The 9,765-nt window shown below is 41.4% G+C and overlaps 1 pseudogene; it reads right to left on the bottom strand.

Moving 5' to 3' along the window:
* LOC111140171 overlaps window positions 1–9,765 on the bottom strand; it is a 50,305-nt pseudogene that overhangs the window by 34,763 nt on the left and 5,777 nt on the right.

The following is a 9,765-nucleotide window of genomic DNA, read 5'->3' as shown; positions in this document are numbered from 1 at the left end:
TCCAGATTAGGCCACTGAAGCTACAACAGGTCCAGGTCAGCTCTGTGAGAGTCTTCTCTAAGGGACACAGGAAGGGAAAGCATTGGGAAAAAGGAGATATGGTTGCTCACAAGGGTAGATTGGGGTTGTTGTATCAGAAGTTACATTACCTTGTGATTCTGCAGAGTGTTGTCTGGGAAACATGCTAGTGGAAGGACAGGTGTCTGTTCATGGACCCTGCCATACTACTGGCTACACAAAGTGAATGCTAAGTAGCAGTATCATGGAGTGTATGAACTAAAATGTCAACAACACCTCTACAAAATTTGTAATATACCCATAATAATATCACAGTCAGCACAAAGAAGAGAAATGAGGACAATAGATAAAGTAGGGGGGAAATCACTCATTTTTTTAAAGATTTTATTTATTTGACAGACAGAAACCACAGGTAGGCAGAGAGGCACAAAGGGAAGCAGGCTCCCGGCTGAGCAGAGAGCCTGATGCAGGGCTTGATCCCAGGACCCTGGGATCATGACCTGGGCCAAAGGCAGAGGCTTTAACCCACTGAGCCACCCAGGCACCCATAGAAGACAGTTTTCTAACTTAAACTGAAACCTTGCCTTGGCCTCTTGGGCCAACTTAATAGTCCTTAAATTTCTGCATGCACCTTTCCATGTATGATGGACTAAACCCTTCTTTGTACATCTAAACATCACACCTTGTTTCCAAGGACTGGAAATCCCACCTTCTGGCACAAAGACCCCTAAGGACCCATACGCAACCTCCAAACAACTCTGTAATGTCCGTAGGAAGCACAGTAAGTCCACAGGCGATCATGAACTGTGTCAGACTGCCCTGCTTCCCTCCTATTGATTCACTGTCCTCAAGTTCCTTTAAAACTCTGAAGGCCTGGCAAAATCTTTGGAGTTGATTTTTGAACATAAGTCTTTCTTCTTTCCAAATGGCTCGTCTCCTGAATAATGCAGATATTCCATTCCCATCAAAACTCTTGCACTGTGCATCGGCTTTTCAAAGGAATGGCAGCCAGCTTGGGTTTCTAGATAACAAAATTGTCGGATCCTTCAGCACAGTGATCAGGAAGAACTTCTATAATGATTTATGGTGCAACATAGTAAGTTTATTGATGTAGCACATGGTTGGGACTTCTGCTCAGAAAGAGCTACGCTTTTTTTTTCCTTTTTCAAATACTTGATTTGACAGAGAGAGAGAGAGGCACTCATGGTGGGGTGTAGTGATGGGCAGAGGAAGAGAGAGAAACCGAGTCACCACTGGGTAGGGAGCCAGTGCAGGGCTGTGCTGGGAAACTGACATCATGACCTGAGCCAAAGTGAGACCCTTAACTGACTGATTCCCCAGACCCCCTAAAAGCTACACTGTTCATGTTTGAAGGAGGTTGTTGTATTCTTAGCACTGAAGGGGGTGGGCTCTTACAGACAGTAATAGAGTATAAATGTTTCCACCAGTTTCTTTATACTGTTTAAAATATTATTTTTAAATTATTTACCTGACAGAGACAGACACAGTGAGATGGGGAACACAAGCTGGTGGAGGGGGATAGGGAGAAGCAGGCTTCGGGCTGAGCAGAGAGCCTGATGCAGTGTTAATGACCTGAGCCTAAGGCAGACACTTAAAGACAGAGCCACCCACGTGCCCCTAGAGCTATACCCATTATGGTGCTGAGGAAAGGGAGGCAGGTCCCACACAGCAGCTTCCCTGAAGGATCACCCAACCACAATGGATCTGACCTTGACTGGGGTTACCTACCTGGGAAATGAGGGAGCAACCATAGCACTTGCCTTGCTGATCTGGCCTAGTCCACTGCCCAGAAGCCTTCTTCATCTCAAACATCTGTTCTACCATGTGACAGCTTAAAGTTGCCCACATGATTGTATCATCCAACCCCTCCTCCATCCCTTGTCACAGAGCTAGGCCAGGGATGTACAGTAATCACTGACATCCAACAGCATTATTCCCAGGTAGACACAGGAGATTGATCAAATCATCAAGATAAACCAGGACCTCCCTACTCCTGAGAAACCCACATCTGCCTTGTCCCCTTACATGTATTCATGTGCCTTTGCAGTGACTAAAAGGAGCCACCTCTGGGTCCCTCCCCACACGGGAAAGAGTTCCTCACATTTCCTTTTTTTTTTTTTTTTTTAAAGATTTTTATTTATTTGACAGACAGATCACAAGTAGGCAGAAAGGCAGGCAGAGAGAGAGAGGAGGAGGAGGCAGGCTCCCCACTGAGCAGAGAGCCTGATGTGAGGCTAGATCCCAGGACCCTGGGATCATGACCTGAGCCAAAGGCAGAGGCTTTAACCACTGAGCCACCCAGGCACCCCTCTCACATTTCCTTTTAATAGGTCTTGTCTTTTTCTCTAAGGATGGTGCCTTCCTCAAATGTTACTCAGATTCACATCCCACATCCCAGTGCTAAATGTCTTAATACCCACCAGCTTTCCATCTGTCTAATCTCAATGAAGCATTTTCTGAAGACACTCTCTCCACAGGCAAAAGAGAACGGTTGTGGTTCCTATGTAGAGAGGAAGAAAAATGAGAGTGAATATAACTGGAGATATGGAGAAAAGTAGGTCATAAAACAAACAGAAGTTCTTTTTCCACAACTAGGGAGTCACTTGGACTACTCAGGACAGTTGTCCTCCTCTACATGCTAATTTTTCATCTTAAGTATTTTCTGTCTCTCCTGGCTACCACATGACTCCTATTGGGATAGATTTCTCTTTCTTATNTCCTGGCTACCACATGACTCCTATTGGGATAGATTTCTCTTTCTTATGGGGTATCTATGACACACATAGCATGGTCAGATGTGCATGTGTACTTCATAGACACATCAAAACAACACTCAGTGTAGGGTGCAGGGCACATGCTTTCAATTGGGGCCATGGTGCAGTGCTATAGAGTCCCAAGTCTAAATCCAGAATATGCCATTCTGACTAAAACAGATTTAGGGAAGGCCTGGGGGAGGGGGAATTTTCTCTATGAGACACGGGAGGGAAAGCATTGGAAGAAAGGAGAGATGGTGGCTCACAAGGTCGGAGTGCAGATGTCATATCACACGGCCTACTAACTTGTGACCCTGCAGCGTGCTTACTGGGGAATGCACTAGTGAGAAAGGCTCCTGTCAGTGCAAGACCCCTGCAAAACTGCTGGCTACACAAAATCAATGCCCAGTAGCAGCATCATGGAGTACGTGAGCTAAAACGTCAACAACATCTCTATGTTACATACCTCAGTAATACACCCACAGTAATATCATTGTATTCACAAAGAGGAGAAAATCACAGCATAGACTAGGGGAAAACATAATCACATAGCCCTTAAACCTTCAGACCACTGGGAAAATGGATTCCTAGGTATATTGTTTTATTCCAGTATCAAACAGGTGATTGACTCGATCAGCACCCTACAACCCTCAATGAGAGATGAACACTAGACATAGGATAACACATAATTCATGACAAACCAATATCCATATGTTAAAAAAGTGTCTTATTAATGAAAATATATTATGTTCTAGAGCCATACTCTCTAACGATTGCACGTAAGAAGATACATTGGTAGTTTACTGGACGGTAACCTCTTTTTCCTTAAAAAACAATCAGGAAAACCTCGTATTTCTAATAGTGAGGAAGTTCTTTAGTTTCAGTACATGCAGAAGTGTGTGCTCTGAACACCTATTCCATGGAATATTACATCAGTGTTATAACTATAAGCACCATCTCCACTGAGATGTACTTCATATGTTGTATATCATATGGTCATCTTCCATGGAAAATTAGGTATGCATGTGTCCCACTTAATGGAGCAGGACATCTAATATCTTTGATGTACCAACAATCAACCACATGGTCTTACACACCCATGAGGAACAGAGGAATTTTCGGGAGTGATTTCAGAGGAAAACAGATTAATACTGTTAGTCACAAATCTCAAATGTGGTCAATGTAAGAATGAAAAAATACTGAAATCCCTTATATGTATGTAAATGTCCACCCTCTAAATCTGTTCAACAGAATACCACATACATTTTCTAAGTGTTTAAGTTTGATTTTTCCTTATAATCACTATGTTCATACAGAGTAATGTCTGAGTAGAGTGAATAATATATTCCACTGGCTTGATTTCTCTTACATATACTGGCATTTGATGTTCAAATAATTAGTTTTCTTAACAATGCTAACTTTCAATTAACTTTCCTTAGTGCTCTCTCTGGTGTTTGCTCCAATGTATACTGAAATGAAGGTCTTCCCACATTCACTATGTTGCAAGGGTTTGAATCTAGTATGCATTTTGAGATACTGAGGAAGGACTGAATTCCGGTTAAATGCTTGGCCACGTCCTTTACATTTCACACTTTTACTCCTATATGATAAGTATGATTTTAATAAGTTCAGAGTTCCAGTGAGAGGTCAGACACATTATTTTTTTAAATTTTACTTATTCATTGGAGAGAGAGACAGTGAGAAAGAGCAAGAGGGGGAGAAAGTCAGAGGGAGAAGCAGACTCCCCATGGAGCTGGTGACCCAATGCAGGACTCAATCCCAGAACTCCGGGATCATGACCTGAGCCAAAGGCAGCTGCTCAACCATCTGAGCCACCCAGGTGCCCCACAGACACATTCTTAGTATTTGTACACGAACTCTCCTATATATAATCTCTGATATGGAGTGAGGAGGGAACAGTCCTTAGGCATTTTCTCACATACATCCATAATTTTCTCTCCAGTATGAATTCTGTGATGCCCAGCAACAGTCATTTGCAGCTAGAGGGTTTGCCACATTATTCATTGGCTGTCATTCCAGTATGAATTCTCTATTTAGTAAACGCGTGAATGCTGGACAAAGACCTTGTCACATTTGTTATATTTGCAAGGTTATTGTCCAAAATGAATTCTCTGATGTGCATGAATGGGTAAGCACTCCTTAACTGATTTTTCTTACATTCTTTTTTTCTTTTTTAAAGATTGTATTTATTTATTTGACAGAGATGGAGAGAGAGCACAAGGAGGGAAGAGGGGCAGGCAGAGGGAAAGGGAGAAGCAGGCTTTCTGCGGTGCTCGAACCTGGGAACCTGGGATCAGGAACAGGGTCTAAGGCAGCCACCTATCCAACTAAACTACTCAGGTGCCCCCTTTCTCACATTCTGTACACTGGTAAGCTATCTATCTAGTATGAATTTTCTGATGTTCAGTGAGGATTGAGCGCCTGTAAAGGCCTTGCCACATTTTTAGTATTTGTACAGTTTCTCTCCAGCATGAATTCTGTAATGTCAAGGAAGTTCTGAGGGCCACATTCTTGACTTTGGTAAGGTTTCGCTCCAGTATGAATTCTGCGATGTTGATTAAAGAGTGAAGACCACTTAAAGGCCTTCCACATTCTGTACATTGGTAAGGGTTTCTCTCCAGTATGAATTCTGTGATGTTGAATAAGGGTTGTGCTATGGTTAAAGGCCTTGCCACATTTTTGACATTGATAAGGTTTCTCTCCGGTATGAATTCTTTGATGTTCAGTAAGACTTGACCTCTGATTAAAGGCCTTCCCACATTCTGTACATAGCTAAGGTTTATCTCCCGTATCAATTCTGTGATGTCGAGTAAGCACTGAGCTCACGTTAAACCTTTTGCCACATTCTTGACACTGGAAAGGTTTCTCTCCAGTATGAATACTGTAATGCTGAATAAGGGTTGAGCTGTTGTTAAAGGCCTTGCCACATTCTTGACATTGGTAAGGTTTCTCTCCAGTAGGAATTCTGTGATGTTCACTGAGACTTGAGCTCCGGGAAAAGGCCTTGCCATATTCTTGACATTGGTAGGGTTTCTCTCCAGTATGAATTCTGTGATGTTGAGTAAGGCTTGAGTTGTGGTTAAAGGCCTTGCCACATTCTTGACATTGGTAAGGTTTCTCCCCAGTATGAATCCTGTGATGTTTGTTAAGATGTGAGCTCTGGTAAAAGGCCTTGCCACAGTCTTGATATTGGTAAGTTTTCTTTCCAGTATGAATTCTGTTATGTTGCATAAGCCTTGAGCTGTAAATAAAGGCCTGGCCACATTCTTGACATTGGTAAGGCTTCTCTCCAGTATGAATTCTGTGATGTCGAATAACGGCTGAGCTCTGTATAAAGCCCTTGCCACATTTTTCATATTGGTAAGGTTTCTTCCCAGTATGAATTTTGTGATGTTGAATAAGCTGTGAAGTGCAGTTAAAGGTCTTGCCACATTCTTGACATTGGTAATGTTCCTCTCCAGTATAGGTTTGTCTAGGTCCATTTATTGATGGACAGTCCTTAAAGGTTTTACCACCTTCTTCANACAGTCCTTAAAGGTTTTACCACCTTCTTCACATTTGTGTATTTTTTCTCCAGTATGCATTCACTGATGTTGAGATAGTGTTGAGTGGCAGTCTAAGGATTTCCACATTCCTTCAAAGTGTAAGCTTCCTTTCCCCTAGGACTTACCTTATTTGTATTTAGGCTTGATGACTGGCTAAACATGGTCTCTGCTTTAATAGATCTGAATAGGTTTTTTCCCTCATGAATTCTCTAATGATCGCCAACAATGGAGGACTGGTTATGAGTTTCCCACATTCATTATATTTATGAGGACCATCTCCCAAACGGTGACCATCATGTATACTGAGGTTAGAGCTCGGATGAAAGCCTTCCCATATTTATCACATTCATAATGGTTCTCTGCAAACCTAGCCCTGACACATCGGTGAACACTGGAGCCCTGGTTCAATGTTTTCTCAGATTCAGTGCATTGAGTAATTCTGTCTCCAGTGAAAAGCCTCTGGTCATTCTGGAGGGTTGACTCCTGAGTGAAGCCCCTCTCATATGGATCCCACTGAGCACTTTCTTCTTCAGGCCTATCCTATCTTGCAAATGGCTCAAATCATTATTCTCAGCATGGACTAGGTTACTTTCCAGACATTCCAAATGGTCTGTCCACAAATAGCTATGTTTGAATAGTTGATTGGAGCTTGTGCTGACAGAAACACACTGCTCTGCAGAAACAGTTGACTTAAAAAGGGGGGTTTTCCACAGCGTTTTATATCCTTCCCCATTTGGGGCAGTGAGATTCTCATTAAGGACCATTGCTTTGGTTTGGGTGTATCGTCCAGGATTTCTCTGATGCCCGTCGCTATCCCCATCACTGTCCCATTCTGTACGTAAGTGTAAAATCTCAACAGTACTATGTTTGTATCTGTGCACTGATAATTTCTGGAAAGAATCTTCTATGCTCTGCTTTAGCAGGAAACTCTGGGTGTCATGTGAAGATACAGCTGAAAGATGCCAAATAAAAGTAAAATCACTGTACTTACTACATTCAGAAGAATATACTGAAGACTTCTTAAGTAGAAGCATCAAGTGAATCAGACAATGTCAGAAAGATGGCTGAGAAGGAATCATCAGGACTTCATTTCTCTATGGTCACACAACATGGACACAACGTACTGAGCACAGAGTCTAATACAGAATTCTGCGGTATGGTCATGGTGTAGCACAAATCACTTTCCTGTATCTCTAACAATCAGGAAAAGGGTCACGTGAGCTCAAAATTAGCAGAATGACCAATATTGAAACAGAAAACTGAAATGAACCAACTAGAGTACAGTAAAAATAGGAACATACCAAGCACAAGAAGAGTTGTTTGTCAGAAAAGATCAACAACATTGACAGCCCATGAACTAAATTAAGAATAATAGGGAAGGGGCACCTGGGTGGCTCAGTGGGTTAAAGCCTCTGCCTTTGGCTCAGGTCATGATCCCAGAGTCCTGGGATCGAGCCCCGTATGGGGCTCTCTGCCCAGCAGGGAGCCTGCTTCCATTCCTCTCTCTCTGCCTGCCTCTCTGTGTACTTGTGATCTCTGTCTGTCAAATAAATAAATAAAATCTTAAAAAAAAAAGAATAATAGGGAAAAGACCAACTAAAGTGAGAGGTGAAGAAGTGAAAGCAGATACAGTATAACAGACTGTAGAAATAAAAGTAATTATAAGAGGCAATAATGGATAATCAGTGTCCACAAATTGATACTAAAAGACAAGTATAAATTTTAAAAAAGGTATAACCAATTTAGACTCCATCACTCAGAAAGTAGAAAAAAATCTCAACCGATCTACAAATATGAAGCTGAATGAAAGAGGAAGAAAAGAAAAAAAACCCAACAAACAAAAATTGTGTGCCAGATGAGTTCACTGGATATTCAAATAGACACGGGAGGAGAAAGGACTGCAAATCTCCTCAAACATTTCCAAGGAGTGACGATCAGAGAAACTAGCAGAACACTCACTCTGTGGCACCAGCATTATCAGCTCATCCAAGACAGACAAAGACACTACAAATAACGAAGTTTACAAACCACTGCCTGTGAGGCATATTCACTCAAAGTCCACAATAAAATAGTGGAAACTGAATCAAAAGCACATTTTCCCTTTTTACAAGATGATCAACTGGGAAAAGGATCAGGAAATAAGGGCACTCCAACATACAGAAAACCATAAATTCAAGACTCCACATTAGCAGAACGAAGGTCAAAAATGACTTGATCATATTAAGGGAGACAGAATACAAATATGGGGGTATTGGAAAACATGTCATGTTAAAAACACTCAAGGTAGAGAGAGAAGGAAAACCCCAACTGATGAAGGCCACAGATGTATGAAAAGCTGAAACCTATTCAACAGGGAAAGTCTGCAAGCTTCTCCTCTATGATCAGCAGGTAAGGAAGTGACCCCACCACTGCCTTGAATATACTACTGGATACTCTAGTCAGAAGAATTATGCAACCAAAATTAGAGTAAAGGAATCTAAACTGAAAAAGAAACTGAAACTACCTTTGTTCACACATTACGTGATTATAGAAATCCCTAAATACAACATTTTAATTTTTTTACTGTTTTTGGTCCTGGTTTGTATTGTTCATTTCTGCCAGTTTTTCCCTACTAGGCTTTCTATTCCCAATTTTTTCATCTTATACAATACAGAGTTAAGAAAATGTTGGAATAAACAACTGAATTTCCACCAGGAGAATTAAAAGAGTAAGAGACTTTGATGAAACTTAGTAGAGGAACAAAATAAAGAAAAACCCAAAATAAAATATAGAGCAGATTAACAATGATGGAACACTGAGTGTAATGTCCATTTCAATCAATAAAATAAAACTGGCAATGCTTTAACTCCATAAACCATTACATAATAGCAAAAAGGGAAATTTAGGGAAAAAAACAAAACAAAACAGAATTTCTAAAAATAGACAAGTTATTACGAATGAATTACTAGGGGAGCCTGGGTGGCTCAGTGGGTTAAAGCCTCTGCCTTTGGCTCAGGTCATGATCTCAGGGTCCTGGGATTGAGCCGGCATCAAGTACTCTGCTCAGTGGGGAGTCTGCTTCCCCCCTCTCTCTGCCTGCCTCTCTGTCTGCTTGTGATCTCTCTCTCTCTTTCAAATAAATAAATAAAATCTTTAAAAAATATATGAATTACTGGGGCACCTGGGTGGCTCAGTCAGTTAAGCGTCTGTCTTCAGCTCAGGTCATGATCCCAGGGTCCTGGGATCGAGACCCACATCGAGCTGCCTACTCAGCGAGGCACCTACTTCTCCCTCTCCCACTCCTCCTGCTTGTGTTCCCTCTCTCTCTCTGTCAAATAAATAAATAAAATCTTAATAAATAAATAAAATGCCTATTATTTAAAAAAATATATGAATTACTAACCTTGAACCAAAAAAAATGAGAAATC

The sequence above is a fragment of the Enhydra lutris genome, unplaced genomic scaffold (genome assembly GCF_002288905.1).
Source record: "Enhydra lutris kenyoni isolate GAN:26980312 unplaced genomic scaffold, ASM228890v2 scaffoldscaffold211, whole genome shotgun sequence".
NCBI classification, from domain to species: Eukaryota; Metazoa; Chordata; class Mammalia; order Carnivora; family Mustelidae; genus Enhydra; species Enhydra lutris.
This window is presented reverse-complemented; position numbering and strand designations above follow the sequence as displayed.